The following is a 25,978-nucleotide window of genomic DNA, read 5'->3' as shown; positions in this document are numbered from 1 at the left end:
GTCTTGATTGAAAATATGCTAACAATGATCTAGTCTTCATGTCCAGGGCAAACACCAAACAGAATATGTCTGCTTCAGTGCTAACACAGTGTCTCAGCAGGAAACATTAGCCATCCCATTGCCTCCAGAGAAGCTGTTGAGTTTTTCTTTTGCTCTAGCCTCAGGACTGCACACAATACTCCACATTAGGGCTCAGCAATGTTTTATACAATTTCAACATGACATCCTATCTCCTGTATCGGTAGCTTGATTTATGAAGGATAAAGGCTCTCTTTACATCAGAGATCATTATTTGGAAGCCAGTTTCAAATGAGATTTGCCCACAATCAGGAGACAATTTTTATTTACTCAGAGTGTCTTACAAGACAGAAGAACATAAGAAGAATTGGAATGGGTGTAAGACATGTGTGCCATTCAATCTCCTTTTGGTTCCTTAAGGTCATGGTTAGGCTACTACACCAAATACATTTTCTGCCAGATCTCAATCCTTTGCCATAGTGCCTGAAATCTGTTGATCATAGACTTGAGTACATCTACAAGGAGTGCTGCCACGAAAAAGCAGTAACAATCATCAATGACCCCACCATTCTGACCATACCCTCTTCTTGCTGGACCTTTGGGCAGCAGGTACAGAAGTCTTAGGTCCCACACCACCAGGTTCGGGGACAGTTATTACCCTTCAACCATCAGGATCCTGAACCAGTGTAGATAGCTTCACTCACCTTAATGCTGAACTGATTCCACAACCAATGAACTCATCTTCAAGGGCTCCACAATTCATGTTCTCAATGTTAGATATTTACTGATTTATTTATTTTTTATTTGCACAGCTTGTCTTATTTTGTATGTAGGTTGCTTGTCAGCATTTGTTACTAGTTTTTCATTGATTATATTGTATTTCTCTATTCTATTGTGAATGCCTGCAAAAAAGTGAATCTTGAAGTAGTACGGTACACAATGACATATATGCACTTTGATAATAAATTTACTTTGAACATTGAACTTTGCATCTAGCCAGCAGATGAGCATCTGTATCTGTCTTGAACTGAAGAATTAAAAATGTTTATTCGTCTTCTTGGTGATAACTTTCTTCTCACCTCAGACTTAAATGGAAGATCTTCCATTCTGAGACCAGGTCCCAGAGATCTTGACTATCCATAGAGGGGAAATACATTGACCATCTTGACTGTCAATTCTCTAATAATTTTGTACACTTCAAAATAATTATCCTCAACCCTCTAAACCTGACAGAGTATATACTTTAAAGAATCAATAGATTCTGGCATGGTTTTGGAGGACCGGAAAACTCCAAATGTCACGCCACTCTTCAAGAATGGAGAGAGGCCGAAGAAAGGAAATTATAGGCCAGTTAGCCTGACCTCAAAGCTTGGGAAGATGTTGGAAATTATTGTTAACAATGTGGTTTCGGGGTACTTGGAGGTACATGACAAAATAGGCCAGCGTCAGCATGGTTTCCTTGAGAAGAAATCTTGCCTGACAAATCTGTTGGAATTCTTTTAAGAAATAACAAGCAGGATAGACAAAGAAGTATCAGTGGATGTTGTGTACGTAGATTTTCAGAAGGTCTTTGACAAGGTGCCACACATGAGGCTGCTAAACATGATCAGAGGCCAGGGTATTACAGGAAAAATTCTAGCTTGGATAGAGCATTGTCTGAATGGCTGGAGACAAAGAGTGGGAATAAATGGATCCTTTTCTGATTAGCTGCTGGTGACTAGTAGTGTTCCACTGGAGTCTGTATTGGGGAACCACTTCAGTATATTTTGTATGTCAATGATTTGGACGATGAAATTGATGGCATTGTGGCCAAGTCTGCGAATGATACAAAGATAGGTGAAGGGGCTGGTACTGTTGAGGAAGTGCAGAGGCTGCAGAAGAACTTAGACAGATCAAGAGAATGGGCAAAAAAATGGCAGATGGAATACAGTGTAGGACTGTCTATGGTCATGCACTATGATGGAAGAAATAAAAGCATAGACTATTTTCTAAATGTGTAGACAATACAAAAATCTAAGATGCGAAGAGATTTGGGAGTCTTTGTGCAGGATTCCCCAAGGGTTAATTTGCAGGTTGAGTTGGTGATGAGGAAGACAAATGCAATGTTAGCATTCAGTTCAAGAGGACTAAGTTATAAAAGTAAAGATGTAATGCTGATCTGTATAAAGCACTGGTGAGGCCTCATTTGGAGTATTGTGAACAGTTTTGAGCCCCTTATCTCAGAAAGGATGTGCTGACATTGAAGATGGTTCAGAGAAGGTTCATGAGAATGGTTACAGGAATTAAAGGCTTACCATATGAGCAGTGATTGATGGCTCTAAGCCTGTACTCACTGGAATTTAGAAAAATGAGGGGGGATCTCATTGAAACCTATCGAATGTTGAAAAGCCTAGGTAGAGTGAAGGTGAAGAGGAGTGGTAACCTAGGACCAGAAAGCACAGCCTCAAAATTGAGGGATATCCATTTAGAATACAAGTAAGCAGAAATTTCTTTAGCCAGAGGGTGGTAAACCCATGGAATTCATTGCCATAGGCGGCTGTGGAGGTCAGATTACTGGGTGCACTTTAAGCGGAGATTGGTAAATTCTGGATTAGTCAGGGCATGAAAGGTTATTGGCAGAAGGTGGAAGAATGGGGTTAAGAGGGAAATGGATCAGCCATATTGAAATGGCTGAGCAGACTTGATGGGCTAAATGGTCTCATTCTGAGTCTATGTCTTATGGTCTTATGGGCTACTTAACCTCTCCTTGCAGATCAACCCGTACTCCCCAAGAAGCAGTTTAATAAACATCTGTTGTTTTCTGTCTTAGGCAGGTAAATACACTTTAAAAGGGAATATAAGCTATTGCAAATTATTCTAACTATTTCCATTACAAAATCAAATGTCTGTAACTCTTGAGCTCCAAGTCACACCCAATAATTCCTCTTGTACATTTTGCTTAGGAGGATCATATATTTTACTCTTTCAATAGATTCTTGGTTCATCTTACATTTAGCATGTTCTGTGTATCTTTTGCTATAAAGGCAATCACAAGGAACTTGTTTCACATCTCAGTCAGTATTTCATTTAGAAGATGAGAGGGGTCCGTTATCTTTTTTTCTGTGTCTGATCATCAAAGTACCAATGTTTAGCTTTGCTAAGTTTAGTTTTGTTAAGTTCAGCTCACCTTTTTGTACAGCAAAATCTCTTCAATGTCTGTTTTTTTTTTCCTGTTCACTTTCATATTCTATGCCATCTCACTTTACCAATTTAGTTGTTATCTCACACTCTTTCTAGGGGTTATGTTTCCTCTTGGCAATGTAGTTAACTTTTTATTAGCTTATCAATTAATCCATTCATTGTCACTCTCAAAGTTAACACAAAACTTGACCACATTAATATTGTTCTTTTTTGTTACACAAAACAGGCCTGAAAGCTGATGTGGCTTGCACCTGTCATTTCTAGGCAATACTAATTTTTTGAGTGCATAGGATGCATAGGAGAACAGTTAAGTGTGAGTGGAGGAAAGTTTAGGGGAGATGTCAGAGGTAGGATATTTACGCAGAGAGTGGTAGGTGATGCAGCACACTGCCAGGGTGGTGGTAGAAGCTGAGGAATTCTGGACATTTTAGATTGGCACATGGATGTAGGAAAAATGGACAAATGCATTAGATTGATCGTGGACGTAGGTTTATACAGTTCAGTACAACATTATGGGCTGAATGGCCAGTACTGTGCTGTACTTTTCTATGTTTCATGTTTTATGCTTAAGCCTGGTACACTGCCGAATTTTCCTGCAAGATTCCCTTCAGAATCAGCTTTAAGTCACCAGCATATATGGTGAAATTTGTTAACTTTGCAGCAGCACTGCAATCGCATATATAATAATAGAGAAAAATCTGTGAAATACAAAAATACATATACACATTTAATAGTAAATTAAATAAGTAGAGCAAAAATAGAAATAAAAACGTAGTGAGGTAGTGTGCAAGAGTTCAATGTCCATTCAGATATCAGAGAGCAGAGAGGAAGAAGTTGTTCCTTAATTGTTGAGTATGTGCCTTTATGTTTCTGAACCTCCTTCCTGATGGTGGCAATGAGAACAAGGCATGACCTGGGTGATGAGGTCCGTAGTGAGGCCTTTCTGAGACATTGCTCCTTGAAGATGTCCTGGAATCTTCAGAGGCTAGTGCACATAGAGTGTTAAGCATTCTTAAAACTCCACCATAAATTGACAATCTAACACATCTTCTCTAGTGCCATTCAGTTTCTAGGCAATTGGTTTTTAGTCAGTTCTTGGTGATGAATCAAATCTAGTCTACTCTCTAACCTAAGGGGGGGTGCCCTTTCCCGCAGCCAAAGACCTTATAACTAACAATTATAAACCTCTTAATTACATGCATTTTTTTTAGAAAATAGAAAGTAAGCAAAAATAATTTACTCAGATATAAATATCGACAACAGTAACATCAATTACTATACACAATATAAAAATATTTTCTTATTACCATTTGAGTAACTCCCACAAGAGTGACATAATAAATAAATAAATACTATATAATTCTTAATTATTACATTCTTTTGAAACACAGTCCTTAAAAAAGGCAAATTATTCAATAAATCTCATTCATTAATTTGGAAATGTTATATGCATTTGTATTGATTTGAATCAAATAACTCATTAACTTGTTGGCATCTTTACCCTTTCAAGGGTTTTCAGTTTGACCAAAATCCAATATTATTTTGGGCTTAAATGCCTTCTGCCCCGGCTGTTTCTGTTAATGACTTGTAAAAGGTTAGTGAATCTTGTCAGGAACTCTGTCGACCTCACTTTCACCACTTGAGGTTGCTGGCAGTCTATTGTTCTTGACTAAAAGGTATTAAAATGTATCATTAGTGAAAAGTTAATTCAAAATGGTGTTTCTGAAAGTAGATAAACTGAAGAAATGTGACATACCATGTTTCCCTTTTCTATTTCTAAGTTTGACAGGATACGTTCCATAACAACATAGAGTTCACTGTGACTGTGACTGGACATGTTGACTTTCTTCAGTCCTTCATAAAACTTGCCAAGAACTTGATTACTACATCTAATATCCTAATGGGAAAAGTAACAGTAAATTGATATTGAAACACTTACCACTGTTTACCTTTGTCAATCAGATTTCTGCTGCAAGTCATCCATTTCTGATATTGGTTTAATTATTCTCTCTCCATCTGTATAGCCTGACCTGGAAGGTATAGTCCTATATTTCACAATATTTAACATTTCTTTGTAATATCACTATCCAAATTTCCCCTTTATCTATTGCAAAGTGGATATTGACAGATCCTCTTGGCAATCCTGGTCTCATTCTTTTACAGGTATTTCCTTTGTCCTCCCCATTCTATTTTTATTCCAACTTTCCAACACCTGCAGATTTTGTTTTATTTCTGTTTGTTTTTTTTTCTAATTATGCTTTCTGGATGTTTTTCTATTTGAATGGTGCTTTAAAATGCAGGTCACTATTAATGAAATTCAGCACTTGTAATGGAGAAATATACTGTGATAATAGAAAAGCGTCCCAGGACTATCACTTTTTAAATCAGATCAGATCAAGAGAAAAATTAGAGACCTATAGACTGGATAAAAGCTCTATTCTGTTTTAAAGAGCTTTTAATACACTGTGAAACAAATATTATGAAAATCATGTGGAAGTATTGGAGATAGTCTGAAAAATATTTATCAGAGTAGTTTCTGGGATGAGGAATTACTGTTATAAGGGTCTATTAGAGAATCTGAGGCTGTTCTGTTTAGAGGTGGCTGAGATAAGATCTAATAGAAGTATGCAACGTAATCAGGGATCTGTCCAGAATAGACAGAGGGAGGTTACTCCCTTTAGTGGAGAGTTTAGCGACTAGAAGTCACAGATATAAAGTAAAGAGAAAGAGCTTTAGGAGTGAAATAAGAAATTTAAAAAAACTTATTTTGTGCAAAGTATGGTTGAAATCGGGAATGCACTACTTGCATTTGTGTGTAACCAAGTTTGGTTGAGGCCTTCACAAAGGTAGTGGAGAAAAAATTAGAAGATCACAAAGTAATGGCTGCAGGGGGCCAGGTGGAGAGCAATCTGGACATGAAGTGTTGAGTGAACTCCTTCCGAGCTGGAATTATTCAATGATTCTATGAATCTATGATAGGTCACTCAGTTAACCAAGGAATTCCAATTAACAATAACAATATTTCTCTCCTCTACGTTTTTCCAATTTTTTTGGGTCTCTGCCTCTAGATACTTATGCTCCCAACTGGGTAGTCATGAATACAGGAGATTCTAAAGATACTACAAAAGCAGAGTAACTCATACAAAATGCTGCAAGAACTCAGAAGGCCAGGCAGCATCTATGGAGAAAAATAAACAGTCAAGGTTTCAGACCAAGATCCATTATCTGGGCTGGAAAGGAAGGGGGCTTCTTATTCTGGTTTCTTCCCTTTTCCATGGAAGCTGCCTGGTCTACTGAGTTCCTCTAGCATTTTGTCACATACATTTTCCATTGGAGTGCCTGAAAATAAGGGCCAACTACCTTTTACTCAAGGCTAGTACATAAATTAGAGTTCTTAGTACAAAGATATCCTTGCAAAGTTAAAAAAAAATTGATTCCTTACCAGATTAGTTCTTGGTGTGTCCATATTTCTTGGTAAGGCCTAAAAGGAATGATATTTGTTAATATTTAAGTCTCATAATAAAGGTGAAAATATAATAAGTGCAGCTGAAATTTAGGCACGTCTTAGTCTTCATGAAACATTAGGTTTCGTTGGAGAAGGTGGATCAGAATTCAACGAACAGTGATCAGTGACCCTGCGGTCAGCTGCAGTTTTTCAGCTCAGGGTGAATTTCCTAATCACAGCTGTCAGTGTGGGGGGGGAGGTACAGAGTGAACGCCGGACACTCCCCATCAGGAAGGGAGGCAAAAGTCAGGACAATAATGCACCAGATGCTCTTGCGCACACTCTTGGCACGAGAGGGAGAGACTGCCTCTTCAGCCCAATCTCCTGACTAAAGGTTACTTTCACCAGTGACAAACTTAGGATGAAAGCAACTAAATAAACCGCTATAAATAGACTTATCACAACTTCTGGATAGTTTTCCAGCTTCTAAACAAACTAAAAAATTCAGTTATCAGCAACTTGAACTTACCTTTAAAATCTTATCTTCGTTGGTTCTAATGTCTTGTAAAATTTCAGTAATCCTTGAAGAAGCATTGCCACTATGGTTACAATATCCAAACAAAAGCAGTAGGTATAGACCGATCATCTTGCTGCAATGTTCGAAAGATGCTGGGTAAGTACTTGTTTTACACAGCTGTTATGGCTCATATACACATCTGTAATTCAATTTATATACAAAATGCAGGAATAGTACTATTGTCTTGCTGTGGGGGCAGTGGGTGGAGTATGCTACTTGCGATTATAAAGTGCTTTCATTTCTCATAGCCATCGCAACCCTGTTTGCACTCACTGTTTCCGCTGAGAAAAAAATTGCTTACCCTGGAGAACACAGGACTTTCTGATACACAGTAGTTCCTAATTTTGTTGACTTTAAAGTTCCTGCTCTCACAGCATTACCAAGATTACCTCTGGCATTGATATCCGTAGTGATTTATCTCCCATGCATTTTTCCATGAGCTCTCTGCTGCACCCTGCTGATTCTCAGCCCATCTCCATGCACACACCAACTTCTCTGCAGTATTCTGTTCAGGGGTTCAAATTTCTGAGTTAAAAAAAAATTATTATCAAAATCCATATATGTTGCCCTGAGGTTAACTTACTTGCCAGCATTCACAGTAAAAAGAAAAAAAAACACACAATAGAATCAATGAAAAACTGCAAAGACGGACAATGTGCAAAAGACAACAAATTGTGTAAACCAAGTCAAGTTCAAGTTGACTATTATTCAGCTGTACGTATGTATACCACTAAACAAAACAACGTTCCTCCAGACAAAGGTTCAGTTGCGGTAGATATGACTCACACACAGCACATAAAGTAATAGTGCCACAAGTAAATTAACAAATCATAGGTGCATTTACGACACAGGTTAAAAAGTAGAGTATAATGGTACTGGTGCTTCAATCGTGATGAGACCTTGGTGGTGGCAGAGAGTTCAATCGTCTCAAAACCTGGTGAAACCCTGTTTCCCATCCTAACAGTCTTTGTCCTGATGCTGGAATGCTTCTTGTCTGATGGTAGTGGTCAAAGAGATTCTTTGACAGATGGGAAGGATCATTGACAATGCTCAAGGACATGTGTTAGCGGTGTTCCTGATAAATATCTCCAATGGGTTGAAAGGAAAACATGCAAAAAAGAAAAAAAATACAGAATAATAATGACAAATAAATAAATAATAAATAAAAACAACAGGAATTCTGCAGATGCTGGAAATTCAAGCAACACACATAAAAGTTGCTGGTGAACGCAGCAGGCCAGGCAGCATCTCTAGGAAGAGGTGCAGTCGACGTTTCAGGCCGAGACCCTTCGTCAGGACTAACTGCAGAAAGAGTGTGTAAGGGATTTTCCTTACTCACCCTTCCATCAGTTAGTCCTGACGAAGGGTCTTGGACTGAAACGTTGACTGCACCTCTTCCTAGAGATGCTGCCTGGCCTGCTGCGTTCACCAGCAAATAATAAATAAAGTTCAGAATCCGAAGTATATTTATTATCAAATTACCTATATGTCACCATTACATTTTCTTGAAAACATGCTTAATAAATCCATAGAATAATAACCACAACAGAATCAATGGTTATCGCTTTGCACCTTTTTGGCTAAGGTCTTGTGTAGATACTGTGTGACTAGGCATAGCTCAAATACCAATAAATTTGTTGATGATACAGCCATTATTGGTAGAATCTCAGGTGGTGACGAGAGGGCGTGCAGGAGTGAGATACGCCAACTACTGGAGTGGTGTCGCAACAACAAGCTGGCACTCAATGTCAGTAAGACAAAAGAGTGATTGTGGACTTCAGGAAGGATAAGATGAAGGAGCACATACCAATCCTGATAGAGGGATCGGAAGTGGAGAGAGTGAGCAGTTTCAAGTTCCTGAGTGTCAAGATCTCTGAGGGTCTAACCTGGCCTCAACATATTGATGCAGTTATAAAGAAGGCAAGACTATGACTATACTTCATCAGGAGTTTGAAGAGATTTGGTATGTGAGCAAATACACTCAACATCTATAGATGTAACATGGAGAGCATTCTGACAGCTTGTATCACTGTCTGGTATGGGGGGAGGGGTTCTACTGCACAGGACCGAAAGAAGCTGCAAAGAGTTATAAATTGAGTCTGCTCCATCTTGGGTACTAGCCTACAAAGTACCCAAGACACCTTCAAGGAGCGGTGTCTCAGAAAGGCAGCTTCCGTTATTGAGGACTTCCAGCACCCAGGGCATGCCCTTTTCTCACTGTTACCATCAGGTAGGAGATACAGAAGCCTGAAGGCACACACTCAGCGATTCAGGAACAGCTTCTTCCCCTCTGCCATCTGATTCCTAAATGGACATTGAACCTTTGAATACTACCTCTCTTTTTTAATACATATTATTTCTGTTTTTTGCACAATTTTAAATCTATTCAATATATGTGTACTGTAATTGATTTATTTATTTATAGTTATTACTTTTTACTTTTATATTATGTATTGCATTGAACTGCTGCTGCTAAGTTAACATAATAAACTTGATTCTCATTCTCATTCTGAGATCTTGAGTTATAGAGTTCTTGAAAGTGGGTAGATAGGTTGTGGAATTAGCTCAGTGTTGATGTCAGTGAAGTGATCCCCTCTCAGGTGGCATTTGTTTAATCAAGGTTTGCTTTGATTGTATTCATGATTGTAATTTAGCAGACTCCATTTGAGAACTATCTCTCTGTCAGGGTGTATAGCCAATGCTTCCCTTCTCAACTCTTTTAGGAGACATTTCTGTTCTTCCTGCCTCTTGTTCCTGCAGCTCTGCAGCCTGTGCCTGCAGGCCAGACAGCATCTCTAGGAAGAGGTACAGTTGACATTTTGGGCCGAGACCCTTTGTCAGGACTAACTGAAGGAAGAGCTAGTAAGAGATTTAAAAGTGGGGGGGCGGGGGAAGGGGGAGATCCAAAATGATAGGAGAAGACTGGAGGGGGAGGGATGGAGTCAAGAGCTGGACAGGTGATTGGCAAAAGGGATATGAGAGGATCATGGGACAGGAGGCCCAGGGAGAAGGGAAAGGTGGGGGGAACCCAGAGGATGGGCAAGGGGTATAGTCAGAGGGACAGAGGGAGAAAAAGGAGAGAGAGAGAAAGAATGTGTGTATATAAATAAATAACGTATGGGGTACGAGGGGGAGATGGGGCATTAGCGGAAGTTAGAGAAGTCAATGTTCATGCCATCAGGTTGGATTTCAAAAATGTAGAACTTGCAGTACACAGAGATAGAGTCTCTGCACTTGGCTCCACTACACTACTTGCCCCAGTCTGACATGGGGAGCAGTATCTCAGCTTCAAAAGGACCATGGTAACCAATGCGTGGTTTTGGTTTATTAATGTCATATGTGAAACACTGATTCAGTGAAAAGCCTGTCTTGCATATTGTTCACACAGTCTAGTGAGACATAACAAGGTAAAGCAATAACAATGCAGACATGTGAAAAAATTATGTAAAGCTAAGATGCTTTCAAAAATAATGAAATGAGAAGTTTCTAAAGATCAAAAGATCTACTATAAAGAGCAGTAAACAGTAAAAAAAAATCTAAATCAAACCAAATATTGCTGCCTTTAAAACTGCATCAATTTTCTTAGGTACACCATCGTGCAGCTTTATAAGAAAATTGGCTGGTAGGTTGTTCCAAGCATCTTGGAGAACTTGCCTCAGTTCTCCTGCAGACTTTGGTTGTCTTGTTTGCTTCTGCTCTCCAGGTAATCCCAGACAGCCTCGATGATATTAAGATCAGGACTTTGTGGAGGCCAGACCATCTGTTTCAGAACTCTTTGTTCTACTTTTCACTGAAGGTAGTTCTTTATAACCTTTGCCATGTGCATGGGGTCATTATCCTGCTGCAGAATGAAGCTGGGACGGATCAAACACCTCTCTGAAGGTGTTGAGTGATAGATGAGAATTTGGGCTTCTTAGTATTGAGGATTCCATTAACTCTGACCAGATCACCAACTTCATTTGCAGAAATGTAGCCTCAAACCCGCAGGGAGCCTGCACCATGCTTCACTGTTGGCTGCAGATGTTCATTCATGTAGAGCTCTCCAGCTCTTCTACAGACAAACTGCCTCCTGGTTGAGCCAAATATTTCAAACTTGACTTGTCCGTCCAGAGTACTTACTGCCAGTATTCCACACTCCAGTCCTTGTGTTTTTCTGTGTAAATAAGTCTCTTGGCTTTTTAGCAGCAACTCTTCCATAAAGATTACTTCTGACAAGACTTGTCTGGACTGTGGAGGGGTTTACCTAGGTTCCAGTGGTTTCTGTGAGTTCAGGGCTAACAACAGTGCTGAATGTCTTCTGAATTAGAAAGGACATCAGTTTGATGTATCTCTCGTCTGCTGCACTGTTTCCTTGGCTGACCATTGTGTTTCTGGTCCGCAGCCCTGCCCATTTCTTTGTGCTTCTTCCAAAGAGCTTGGACAGTACATCTTAAAACTTCTGTCTGCTGCATAATTTCTGCTTGGGAGAGGCCCTGCTGATGCAAGATGGCCACCTTATGTCTTGTTGCTATGCTCACTGTTGCCATGGTTTAAGAATTGATGATTTGAAGGCTTAACTGTCACATCTGCAACATCCTCAGTGTTTAGTTTAGTTGGCTTTGCCCAGTTTAATTCTTTCTACACCCAGTTCTGCTTCAGTTAATCAGTTTAGTTTATTCAACTCATTATGTCATTTTTCATTAGCATCCTGCTTGCTACCTTTCTTTAACCATGCTCTGGGCTATCTACCTACACAGTAATCACGTTTTATTAGAAAAGTGGTCAGTGACTTCATCTGTTACTTTCTTTAACAAAACACAAAAAAATCTCTGTAACATTTAATATTCTGCAAACCTAGTGCTTGGTAATTTAAAATTTGCTCTTTTCTTCAGACATACTAATGCAGAAGATAAAAAAGAAATAGCTAAAGCAAAATTTATGTAAAATATCTACAGTGCCTAAGACCTTTGCACAGTATTGTATATATTTAATAAATATATATTTGTTATCCTGAATGATGGTGACACCTTTTAGAGACCTCATGTTTTGAACTTGTCCTCAATGATCAGGACAATAATGCAGGCAAACAATAAAGAGCAAGAACATTATGATGAAGATATTGAGGTCAAGAGGCCACCTGATCATACAAGTGCTTGTTCAAAACATAGAAACATAGAAACATAGAAAATAGGTGCAGGAGTAGGCCATTCGGCCCTTCGAGCCTGCACCGCCATTTATTATGATCATGGCTGATCATCCAACTCAGAACCCTGCATACCCTCCATACCCCCTGATCCCCGTAGCCACAAGGGCCATATCTAACTCTCTCTTAAATATAGCCAATGAACTGGCCTCAACTGTTTCCTGTGGCACAGAATTCCACAGATTCGCCACTCTCTGTGTGAAGAAGTTTTTCCTAATCTCAGTCCTAAAAGGCTTCCCCTTTATCCTCAAACTGTGGCCCCTCGTTCTGGACTTCCCCAACATCGGGAACAATCTTCCTGCATCTAGCCTGTCCAATCCCTTTAGGATTTTGTACGTTTCAATCAGATCCCCCCTCAATCTTCTAAATTCCAACGAGTACAAGCCTAGTTCATCTAGTCTTTCTTCATATCAAAGTCCTGCCATCCCAGGAATCAATCTGGTGAACCTTCTTTGTACTCCCTCTATGGCAAGGATGTCTTTCCTCAGACTAGGGGACCAAAACTGCACACAATACTCCAGGTGTGGTCTCACCAAGGCCTTGTACAACTGCAGTAGTACCTCCCTGCTCCTGTACTCAAACCCCCTCGCTATAAATGCCAGCATACCATTCGCCTTTTTCACCGTCTGCTGTACCTGCATGCCCACTTTCAATGACTGGTGTATAATGACACCCAGGTCTCGTTGCACCTCCCCTTTTCCTAATCGGCCACCATTCAGATAATAATCTGTTTTCCTATTTTTGCCACCAAAGTGGATAACTTCACATTTATCCACATTAAATTGCATCTGCCTTGAATTTGCCCACTCACCCAACCTATCCAAGTCACCCTGCATCCTCTTAGCATCCTCCTCACAGCTAACACTGCCACCCAGCTTCGTGTCATCCGCAAACTTGGAGATGCTGCATTTAATTCCCTCATCCAAGTCATTAATATATATTGTAAACAACTGGGGTCCCAGCACTGAGCCTTGCGGTACCCCACTAGTCACTGCCTGCTATTCTGAAAAGGTCCCGTTTTTTCCCACTCTTTGCTTCCTGTCTGCTAACCAATTCTCTATCCACATCAATACCTTACCCCCAATACCGTGTGCTTTAAGTTTGCACACTAATCTCCTGTGTGGGACCTTGTCAAAAGCCTTTTGAAAATCCAAATATACCACATCCACTGGTTCTCCCTTATCCACTCTACTAGTTACATCCTCAAAAAATTCTATGAGATCCGTCAGACATGATTTTCCTTTCACAGATCCATGCTGACTTTGTCCGATGATTTCACCACTTTCCAAATGTGCTGTTATCACATCTTTGATAACTGACTCCAGCAGTTTCCCCACCACCGATGTTAGGCTAACCGGTCTATAATTCCCCGGTTTCTCTCTCCCTCCTTTTTTAAAAAGTGAGGTTACATTAGCCACCCTCCAATCCTCAGGAACTAGTCCAGGATCTAACGAGCTTTGAAAAATTATCACTAATGCATCCACTATTTCTTGGGCTACTTCCTTAAGCACTCTGGGATGCAGACCATCTGGCCCTGGGGATTTATCTGCCTTTAATCCATTCAATTTACCTAACACCACTTCCCTACTAACATGTATTTCTCTCAGTTCCTCCATCTCACTGGACCCTCTGTCCCCTACTATTTCTGGAAGATTATTTATGTCCTCCTTAGTGAAGACAGAACCAAAGTAATTATTCAATTGGTCTGCCATGTCCTTGCTCCCCATAATCAATTCACCTGTTGCTGTCTGTAGGGGACCTACACCAGTCTTTACCAGTCTTTTCCTTTTTACATATCTATAAAAGCTTATACAGTCAGTTTTTATGTTCCCTGCCAGTTTTCTCTCATAATCTTTTTTCCCCTTCCTAATTAAGCCCTTTGCCCTCCTCTGCTGAACTCTGAATTTCTCCCAGTCCTCAGGTGAGCCATTTTTTCTGGCTAATTTGTATGCTTCTTCTTTGGAATTGATACTATCCCTAATTTCTCTTGTCAGCCACGGGTGCACTACCTTCCTTGATTTATTCTTTTGCCAAACTCGGATGAACAATTGTTGTAGTTCATCCATGCAATCTTTAAATGCTTGCCATTGCATATCCACTGTCAATCCTTTAAGTGTCATTTGCCAGTCTATCTTAGCTAATTCACGTCTCATACCTTCAAAGTTACCCCTTTTTAAGTTCAGAACCTTTGTTTCTGAATTAACTATGTCACTCTCCATCTTAATGAAGAATTCCACCATATTATGGTCACTCTTATCCAAGGGGCTTCTAACGACAAGATTGCTAATTAACCCTTCCTCATTGCTCAAAACCCAGTCTAGAATAGCCTGCTCTCTAGTTGGTTCCTTGACATGTTGGTTCAAAAAACCATCCCGCATACATTCCAATAAATCCTCTTCCTCAGCACCTTTACCAATTTGGTTCACCCAATCTACATGTAGATTGAAGTCACCCATTATAACTGCTGTTCCTTTATTGCACACATTTCTAATTTCCTGTTTAATATCATCTCCGACCTCACTACTACTGTTAGGTGGCCTGTACACAACTCCCACCAGTGTTTTCTGCCCCTTAGTGTTATGCAGCTCTACCCATATAAATTCCACATCTTCCCGGCTTATGTCCTTCCTTTCTATTGCGTTAATCTCATCTTTAACCAGCAACGCCACCCCACCTCCTTTTCTTTCATGTCTATCCCTCCTGAATATTGAATATCCCTGAACGTTGAGCTCCCATCCCTGGTCACCCTGGAGCCATGTCTCTGTGATCCCAACTATGTCATAATCATTAATAACAATCTGCACTTTCAATTCATCCACCTTGTTACGAATGCTCCTTGCATTGACACACAAAGCCTTCAGGCGCTCTTTTACAACTCTCTTAGCCCTTATACAATTATGTTGAAAAGTGGCCCTTTTTGATGCTTGCCCTGGATTTGTCGGCCTGCCACTTTTACTTTTCTCCTTTTACTACTTTTTGCTTCTACCCTCACTTTACACCCCTCTGTCTCTCTGCACTGGTTCCCATCCCCCTGTTGTGAACTAACCTCCTCTCGCCTAGCCTCTTTAATTTGATTCCCACCCCCCAACCATTCTAGTTTAAAGTCACCTCAGTAGCCCTCGCTAATCTCCCTGCCAGGATATTGGTCCCCCTAGGATTCAAGTGTAACCCGTCCTTTTTGTACAGGTCACGCCTGCGCCAAAAGAGGTCCCAATGATCCAAAAACTTGAATCCCTGCCTCCTGCTCCAATCCCTCAGCCACGCATTTATCCTCCACCTCATTGCATTCCTACTCTCACTGTCGCGTGGCACAGGCAGTAATCCCGAGATTACTACCTTTGCAGTCCTTTTTCTCAACTCCCTTCCTAGCTCCCTATATTCTCCTTTCAGGACCTCTTCCCTTTTCCTACCTATGTCATTGGTACCTATATGTACCACGACCTCTGGCTCCTCACCCTCCCACTTCAGGATACCTTGAACACAATCAGAAATATCCCGGACTCTGGCACCAGGGAGGCAAACTACCATCCGGGTCTCTGGACTGATAAAGGCTGATAACTGTGGGATAGACTGTACTTGCACCTGGTGATACGTGATTTCAGGCATTTGTATCTTCGGCCTGATAAGAGAGGGGAGAAGAGAGAATATCTGGGGTGGAATCTTTGATTACGCTGGCTGCTCTACTGAGGCAGTGAAAAGTATAAACGGAGTCCATTGGTTGGGGGCAGGAGGGAAAGGTTGGTGGCAGAGCAAATGTTTTCCGTGATGACCTCATAACTCTCTGCAGTTTGGTTTGGTCAAGTGCAGCCCTGTTGGCATACAAACAAAGCATGATATGGTTTCCTACACCAATTTGATTCTGCAGCAGTAGGAATAAAACCATATAACCTTAAGATATAGGAGCAGAATTAGGCCACTTGGCGAACAAGTCTGTTCCGCCATTTCATCATGGCTGATTCAATTTTTCTCTCAACCCCATTCTCCTGCTTTCTCCTATCCCTTCATGACCTGACCAATCAAGAATCTATCAATGTCTGCCTTAAATATACATAAAGACTTGGCCTCCACAGCTGCCTGTGGCGAAGGATTCCACAGATTCGCCACCATTTTTTTCCTCATCTCCATCCTAGATGGACGCTCCCCGATTCTGAGGCTCTGTCCTCTGGTTGTAGACTCTCCCACTATAGAAAACATCTTCTCCACATCCATTCTATAAAGACATTTCACTATTCAATAGGTTTCAATGAGGTCACCTTTCATTCGGCTGATTTCCAGAGAATACAGGCCCAGAGTCAGCAAATACTCTTCACATGCAAGCCATTTAATGCTGAGATAATTTTCGTGAACCTCCTTTGAATTCTCTTCAATTTCAGCAATCCTTTCTAAGATAATGGGCCCAAAACTGCTCATAATTCTCCAAGTGAGGCCTCGCCAGTGCTTTATAAAGTTTCAATATTACATCCTTGATTTTATACTCTAGTCCCCTTGAAATGAATGCTAACATTGCATTTGCCTTCCGCACCACAGACTCAATCTGCAAATTAACCTTTAGGGAATCCTGTACAATGACCCCCACATACCTTTGCACCTCAAATTTTTGTATTTTCTCTCCATCTAGAAAATAATCAACCCTTTCCTTTCTTCTATCAAAGTGCATGACCATACAATTCCAGAGACTATATTCCACCTGCCATTTATTTGCCCATTCTCCTAATCTGTCTAAGTCCTTCTGTAACCTTCCTCAAAACTACCTGCCCCTCCACCTATCTTCATATTACCTGCAAACTTTGCAACAAAACCATCAAATCCATCATCCAAATTATTGACATATAACCTAAAAAGATCACTACTCACCAGATGTCTACCAGAAAAGGCTTCTTTTATTCCCATTCTTTGCCTTCTGCTAACCAGCCACTGCTTTATCCATGCTAGAATCTTTCCTGTAATACCATGGGCTTGTAGCTTGTTAGTAGCCTCATGTGTGGCACATTGTCAAATGCCTTCTGAAAATCTAAGTATACAACGTCAACTGATTTTCCTTTGTCTCTTCTGCTTGTTGGTTCTTTAAAGAATTCCAACAAATTTGGCAGGCAAGATTTTCCCTTGACGAATCTTTGCTGACTGTGGCCTATTTTATCATGTCTGTCCAAGTCCCCGAAGCCACATCCTTAACAATCGACTCAAACATCTTCACAACCACTGAGATTAGACCTATAATTTTTCCCTTCTTGAAGAGTGACATGACAGTTGCAATTTTCCAGTCTTCTGGAACCATTCCAGAATCTAGTGATTCTTGAAAGATCAATACTAATGCCTCCACAATCTCTTCAGCCACCTTATTCAGAATGCCGTAGTGTACACCATTTAGTCCCGGTGACTTATCTACCTTCAGTCCTTTCAGTTTCCTAAGAAACTTCCTTCTAGTTATCATAACTTCACATACTTCATGACCTCTGACACTTGGAACTTCCACCTAACTGCTAGTCTCTTCCACAGAGAAGAATGATGCAAAATGCTTATTCATTTCATCTCCCATTTTGTTGCCCCCCCACAACAATTCTAGCATCATTTTCCACCAGACCAATGTCTACTCTCGGCTCTCTTTTACACTTTATGTAACTGAAAAAAACTTCTGATACCTTCTTTAATATTATTGGCAAACTCACTTTTGTATTCCATCTTTCTTAATGACTTTTTCAGTTGCCTTCTGTTGGTTTTTAATATCTTCCAAATCCTCTTATTTCCCATTAATTTTTGTTCTATTATACGCCTTCTCTTCAGCTTTTATGATGGCTTTTACTTCTCTTGTTAACCATGGTTGTGTCATCTTTCCTTTAGACTACTTCTCCCTTTTTGTGATGTATATATTGTGTCTTCCGAATTGCTTCCAGAAATTCTAGTCATTGCTGCTCTGCCACCGTCCCTGCCAGTGTTCTTTTCCAATCAATTCTGGCCTGCTCCTCTCTCTGTAATTCCCTTCACTGCACTGTAATATTGATGGATCTGACTTTAGCTTCACTTTCTCAAATTTCAGAATGAATTTGATCATATTATGTTCTCTTGCCCCTATGGGTTATTTTACCTGAAATTCGCTCATCAATTCTTGTTCATTGCACAACACCCAATCCAGAATAGCTGATTCCCAAGTGAGCTGAACCACAAGCTGCTCTAAAAGGCCATCTTGTAAGCACTCTGGAGATTTCCCCTCCTGTAATCCAGCACCATCCTGATTTTCCCAATCTTCCTGCATATTGATATCCCCTATGACTATTGTAACTTCACCTTTTTGGGATGTATTTTTGAATCTCCCATTGTAACTTGTAGGCCACATCCTTATTCATCTTTGGGATCTCTATCCAAATTCCATTGGGGTCTTTTTACCTTTGCAGTTCCTTAACCCTATCCACAATGATTCAATACCTTTCAACTCTATGTCACATCTTTCTAATGATTTGAGTTCATTTTTTTACCAATAGAACAATGCCACCCCCTCTGCCTTCCTGCCTGTCTTTTTGATACAACATGTATCCTTGGACATTAAGCTCTCAGCGGGCCCAAAGATTATTGGGGACCCGAGTCACCCCAACCACAAACTGTTCCAGCTGCTGCCATTCGGGAAACGGTACCGCAGCATAACAGCCAGGACCAACAGACTCCGGGACAGCTTCTTCCACCAGGCCATCAGACTGATTAATTCATGCTGACGCAACTGTATTTCTATATTATATTAACTATCCTGTTATACATAATATTTATTATAAATTACTATAATTGCACATTGCATATTTAGATGGAGTCATAATGTAAAGATTTCTACTCCTTATGTACATGAAGAATGTAAGAAATAAAGTCAATTCCATGCAATTTCGTCCACCTTTTCCGTTGCAACTTATCCTGTTGACTGCAATTTTGCTCGATCAACAACTTCTCCTCACTGCACATTGCCTCTGTTTGCAAACCAGCTAACCCCCTTCAGCAGTACTCTCCGCCTTTCCTACAATACTTCTTGCATTGAAATATAGGCGACTCAGGATACTAGTTGCAACATGCTCAGCCTTTTGATTCCTGACTTTATCTGATCTCTTACTAACATCTTCTCCACTAACTGTTCTAGCACTCTGGTTTCCATCCCCCTGCAATTCTAGTTTAAACCCACTGTGCAGCATTAACAAACCTTCTCACCAGGATACTAGTCCCTTTCCAGTTCAGGTGCAAACTGTCCCTTCTGTACAGGTCCCGCATTCCCTAGAAGACAGCCCAATGATCCAAAAATCTTATGCCAACCCTCCTCCACCAACTCCTTAGCCACATCTTCAACTGTATAGTCTTCTTAGTTTTGGCCTCACTAACACATGGCAATCCTTAGACATCCTGCCCTTTAACTTAGCACCTAACTCCCTGAACTCCCTTTGCAGAACCTCATCACTTGTCCTACCCATATCATTGGTACCTACATGACCACAACTTTTGGCTGTTCACCATCCCACTTAAGAATGCTAAGGACATGATCAGAGATGTCCTGGACCCTGGCACTCAGGAAGCAAGATACCATCTGGAAATCTTGTTCTTGCCCACAGAACATCCTATCCCTTTCCCTAACTAAAGAATCCCCTATCATCACAGTGTGCCTCTTCTTTCCTCTTCTCTCCTGAGTCACAGAGGCAGATTCAGTGCCAGAGACCTGACTGCTGTGATTTTCCTCTGTTAGATCATCCTTATTGATATTATCCAAAGCGACATACCTGTTGTTGAGAGGAATGGCCACAGGGGTACTCTGCACTGGCTCCTTAACCCTTTTCCCTTTCCCAACTTTTGCCAGTTTCCTCTGTCCTTACCTTGTGTGTAATCACTTCTCTATATGTTATATCACCCCCTCAACATCCCGAACAATCTGGAGTTCATCCTGTTTCAGATCCCACTACTTATTGTGATTTGTTAGAAGCTGCAGCTGGACACACTTCTTGCAGTTGTAGTAGTCAGGACACTGGAGGACTCCCTGCCTTCCCACATCCCACAAGACGAGCATTCAACTAACCTGCCTAGCATCTCTACTGTCCTAGTTGAGCAGATATAAAGAAGCAAAGGAAAAAAATAACTTGAATTTTTCTTTTGTTTGCTTTCTCTGAGTGAAGCCTCTCCTTGACGAAGCCTTGAAGAGCTAAAACCTCAAGATCACCACTCTGACTGTCCATTCCGTTGACAGCCGCTGTGCTTGTTCCTGCCTTCCATTAGTTTGCTCTAAATGCCAATTGGTCGCTGCTCAAAGCTCATTATCACTGCCAGGACCAGCGGCTGCCTTTCTCTCCTTGGACAGAAAACCTCATTAAAGTCCCGCTCCCCCACCAAATTTCCGATGTCCGTATTGGTCGCTGGTCAAAAGCCTTTTTGAGATAATGTGAGTTAATGAGGAGCCAGCAGCACAGATAATTGTCTTTGTTCTCCCGACATCATGTTTTCAGGAATATGGCATTCAAAGGATTCAAAGGTTCATTTATTATCAAAATATACAACTCTAATTTTTTTCTTTTCCTGATAGCCATGAAACCAGAAAAAAGAGAATGGCAATATGATCATCAATCCTTCCTCCCCACACAAAAAAAAAAACAAAAATGGAACAGGAACATCGACCACCCCCCCAAACCTCCCTCTCCCCGCACAAAAAAACTGTGAAAGGTCGGATGAAAAACGCAGAATGTAAAATACTGTCAGACTGAAAAATAGTCTGTAGTCCATAGTCCAAAACGATATCCATATCTATAACCAAAGCACAGAAAACCTCGGGGCAGAGCAGTAGGCCACATAGTCTCCCCTCTCTGGTCACAGAGTGATCCCACCAGTGATCAAAAGGCAGGCAACCCGCACTCATCCTCCACACTTGCCTCAATGTTTCAATCTCCCTTGTCGCTTTAATCGGTGAACAATGAAAGCTTTAATTGACAAAATGGAGTCGAGCATCGGCTCACAAGCTCCCTGTCATGAGGATAGCACTCGCTGCTTCTGCCAACCAGAATCCTCTCGGAGACTGCGAAGCGCTGGATCACCCAAACAATCTCCACATTGCAAATCACAGGCACCAACAGTTCGAGAAAGACATTTGAGATGAAAAACAGACATAAAATAAATGAAATAAATAGTTTTGTGGTCTATCCAGAAGATGTTGACCATGGGAGTGTTGTACACAGGTGCCATCTTTACCAGAAACTTATCGTTGCTAGATGGTGTTATCATTCATTGTTAGATGACCTAGTTCTACCTCATGGTTTCTGCTAAGGGAAATCTCTGAACCTCTGAGGGGAGCTCTGATTAACACAAGAGGATTGTCACCATGGGAAACCAGCAATGCTGCCAGATGTCACATCCCAACATCACGTCTGCTCCTCTTGGAATCTTTCACAATCAAGGTACATTCTTAAGAAGAGATTTTATTTTCTCATTTAGTATGTGGGCTTTTTTCTCAGCATCACCTCATGGGTATGCGTTGTCCTTAGATAGTTTACTTGTTACGTCTAATTGTTTGTCATTGGACTAGCTCTGAGTTTTTGGTTTGTATTGCAGGTGTCTCATTTGGGATCATGGGGATTGTTAAGCTCCCTTTGAGTTTATCACTTTTCATCAATTTAGAATAATTTAATTAGCACAAAATTTTCAATGTCCAGAATTCCTATGTCTCCCAGAGTGTATGCGTGCCAACCTCTCTCTGCTGGGTCTTTGTGGTTCCTTGTCAGGTGAAACTCATACTGTGTTCTTCAGTGTATCGTGCATGATTTCAGTTTGTCAAGATTCTGTAGTTCGTCTGAGCTCTTGCTAATTTCTGTGATAAATCTTTAGTTTTATTTTAATTGTCGAAGTCTCTGTGATTCCTGCACTTGAGTTCACCAGTGACCCTCACAGAAACAAAGTCTTCAAGAAAGGTTTCAAGGGGATGGATGAAACGTGGGCAAGTAGGACTGGCTCAGATGGATGTCTTCATTGTTTTACTTGTCTTTAGAGCTACAGCACAGAAACAGGCATTCTGGCCCAACAAGTCCATGCTGCTCTATTACACCTGTGTGACACTGTAAGGTGTTTGTACATCTTTCCTGTAAACCTCCAGGTGCTCTGGTTTCCTCCCACTGTGTAAAGGTGAGCTGGTTACTAGCTTAATTGGTCATTGTAAATTGTCCTGTGATTAGGCTAGGGTTAAATAGGTGGTTAGTTGGTAGGTACAGCTTATTGGGTCAGAAGAGCCTGTTCCACGCTGTATCTCAAAATACATAAAGTACAAAATAAACAGTTAATGTTTTGGACCAAGACCCACAACAGTTTGTGTTTTTAACCTACATCTAGATGTGCAAGCAGATAAACATCTCATGGAAATAGAGCATCTGTTATTACCCGATAACCGAAATGGATAATGATAACTTTGTGAATGGAAGATAATTTTCACTTATATAATGCTTTTCAAGATAGCACAAAATAATCCAAGCTAATATGTTATGTACCTATTGAGTGGAATAGGCGCTTCCAGCCAATTCTTTGAGCTACTCCAGCCAGCAATCCCTGATTTAACCCTAGCGTAATCACGGGACAATTTACAATGACCAGCTAACCTACCAACCAGTACGTCTTTGGACTGTGGGAGGAAACTAGAGCACCTGGAGGAAACCCACACAGTCACGGGGAAAATGTAGAAGCTCTTTACAGAGGATGTGGGAATTGAACCCTGGTCACTAGTAATATAAAGGATTGTGCCTCATCATGAGGCTACTGTGCCACTCCAGTTTTGAAGTGTAAATACTATTCTTTAAGGAAAATGGACCTAGCAATTTCCAGCAAGGAGCAGTGAGATGTTTGGCTGGTTGATCATTTTTTATTGTGTTAGTTGAGAAAGAACAGCTACTGAAAAACATTCTCTTGTTTCGATGTTGCCCAGGAAACTCTCTAGAAAATAGAAGATCAAATAAATGTCTTATCCAAAAGAACAGCCTAGTTAATGAAAGACAAGAGGAGAGTTTGAGAATACAACCTCCAAAGTGACAAACAAGACTCACCAAATGACTCACAGGGTATTAACAAACTTCCTGCCTTCTATTTTTGGACAGATGAACAATACTGCCACTGATATCACTAATTGGCCATTGGGATGTGGAGGTGTATTTGCATTCATGCAACGTTGATGCAAGCCTGGGACTTCCACTCATAATTTCAAAGATTTTGGATGGAAAGGAGAAGTCTCAATGATGGAAAATATTAGCAAAGCATCGTACCGCAGAAAAGTGTTTCATTTTGAAACATCTAGCACACCTTCATACTTTTAACATTCTGCAAGGTGAATGGATGACATGTTTGCTGGTCTAATTGGTGGTTCAGATATTTTTCTTGAATGTAATTGAATAGAGAAGATCTTAGGAGACTCTAAACTCATTCTTATCTGTCGGTTGATTGGTCAAAAAGAGTCTATGACATTACAGCACAGTAAGATTTTTAACAAGATAGCTTTAATAAATAAATGATTATATAAAATATGCAACAAGTATTAGAATCAATAACTTCTCTCCCAATTCCTAAACTAAATAAAACAAAATAATATTAAATCCAGTGATTTTTCCAACGTATCACAGGCTTTGATGGTGGTTACATTCACTTATGAACAACTGTGTCTGTTTACTTTCAGAAGCAATTTTCTTTATTCATCGTGATTTTCCAGATTTCGATCTTAAAATCATTCTCAGAAATCTCTTAAATTCATGCAGGAATCTAGACACGGGCACAATATCAGTTTTCTTGCATTTGGAGCCTTCTTCCTATAGAAAAGACATCTAGGTAATTGTCTAGACATTTGCAATGCATAAACAATACTTAGCTTAGCATTATGCAATCAAAAATCAAAACAACACAAAGTAAAATGTGTAATAACGAACATTTCCAGAATTGGATTGGGAACTTTGTGTGTGGATGCACGGAAAATGTGTATGGTTTATTCTTGGTTTCATACATAATGTGAGAAAACAAGCAATGTACATCTGAAGCCTTCAGGAAATAAAGTGGGACAACCGGGTCCAGGAAATGGGCAGGTATCAGGTTGCCACAAATATGCAAGGAACATAACTCTGAGCTCTACTTCGACCCATATCCAAGTTCTCTCCATAAAAGCATATTGGAGACTATCATCACTTAGTTGCTAATATTGAAGCTTCTTCTGGAGTCTGGAAAAGCACTGTGTCAGAAAGAATCACTATCACTGAGTTGACTCTCTTCCTTGTCATGGTGGTTCTTGACTCACTGGATAATACAGAGTCATGAAATCAGAAACAGTCCCTTCAGTTCCATGCCAAACTATTATTCTGCCTAGTCCCATTAAAGTGCAGCCAGACCATAGCCCCCCCATATGCCTACCATCCATATATTTATCCAAATTTCTCTTATATGTTGAAATCAAACTCATATCCACCATTTCTGGTGAACAACTTGTCCCACACACTCACTGTCCTCTGACCTCAGTTGAAAACACTTATTGCAATTACGCCACCTATACTCTTCATAATTTTATATACTGAACCTCAAGCAAATCTAATATAATACAAAATGCTATCTCTAGTTTTACTTATAAGTTTAATCTTTGAGTGGGGAATTGCTGTGGGAATAAGTCAGGACTTGAGGTGAATAACAATCCAAGTGTATGTTTGAAGCGTAGCACAAGGTATGGATATGTTTAAGTTACCTTGTGTCAAAATCAGAATCAGGTTTATTATCATAGTCATATATATAACATGAGGTTTGTTGTTTTTTGACAGGAGTCCAGTGCAAAGACGTAATGCAAAAGAATGAGTAATGACATAGTTTCCATGGGTTCATAGACCATTCAGATATCTGATGATGGAAGGGGAGAAACTGTTTCAGAATCATTGAATGTGGCTCTTCAGAATTCTATATCTCCTTCCTGATGGTAGTAAAGAGAAGAGGGCATGTTCTGTATGGTGAGGGTCTACCTTGAAGGTGTCCTAACTAGTGGGGAGGTGTGTTTGTGTGTATTTGCTTGCATGTCCGCCTATGCATTTATATTTTTATGCGTATGAGTATGACTGTGTGGATGTGTCAGCATTCAAGAGCAGAAAGAGAAGTCTGATGATATCTGAATTACTTAATTGAGCTATTGTATTATGCAGCATGGAAAGAAGACCTTTTGACCAAACAAGCTACCTCAGATTGTCCCATATGCCTGTATTGCATCCATGTTTATCTAAATTTTTCCAATCCCTGTACCTACCCAAACATCTTTTAGACCTTGTAACTATACTTGCCTGTAATACTTCTTCTGGCAGTTCATTCCATATACCCATCACCTTCTGGGTGAAGATCTTTAAATACTTCACCTTTCACCTTAAATCTTCAATTTCACACACCCCTACCCTGGGAAATTGATCTGTGGTTACCTGTCCAATCTATGTCCCTTATGATTTTATAAACCTCTATGTGGTTTATAAAATCCTCATTCTTCTTCATTCTTCTTCACTCCAGGAAGAACATCCCCAACATATCCAGTCTCTCCTTCTAACTCAAGCCATCTAGTCCTGAGAACTTTGCTTTGATTTGTGTT

At 40.3% G+C, this 25,978-nt stretch overlaps 2 long non-coding RNA genes across 3 annotated transcripts in view; one reads left to right on the top strand and one right to left on the bottom strand.

Moving 5' to 3' along the window:
* Window positions 1–3,475: 3,475 nt before the first annotated feature.
* Window positions 3,476–6,828, bottom strand: LOC140200881 (uncharacterized). The gene is made up of 3 exons (XR_011886748.1): window positions 6,641–6,828; window positions 4,955–5,095; window positions 3,476–4,867 (listed from the first exon to the last, which is right to left on the bottom strand). It is a non-coding gene; the product is annotated as an uncharacterized lncRNA (long non-coding RNA).
* Window positions 6,829–6,989: 161 nt separating this feature from the next.
* Window positions 6,990–25,978, top strand: part of LOC140200563 (uncharacterized) — a 33,591-nt gene continuing 14,602 nt past the window's right edge. For both annotated transcript variants that reach the window (XR_011886664.1, XR_011886665.1), the window contains exon 1: window positions 6,990–7,316. This is a non-coding gene — a long non-coding RNA (uncharacterized lncRNA). The remainder of the gene's footprint in view (window positions 7,317–25,978) is intronic.

This window comes from Mobula birostris, chromosome 7 (genome assembly GCF_030028105.1).
Source record: "Mobula birostris isolate sMobBir1 chromosome 7, sMobBir1.hap1, whole genome shotgun sequence".
NCBI classification, from domain to species: domain Eukaryota; kingdom Metazoa; phylum Chordata; class Chondrichthyes; order Myliobatiformes; family Myliobatidae; genus Mobula; species Mobula birostris.
Note: the sequence above shows the minus strand (reverse complement) of the source record. Positions and strands in the feature narration are given on the sequence as shown.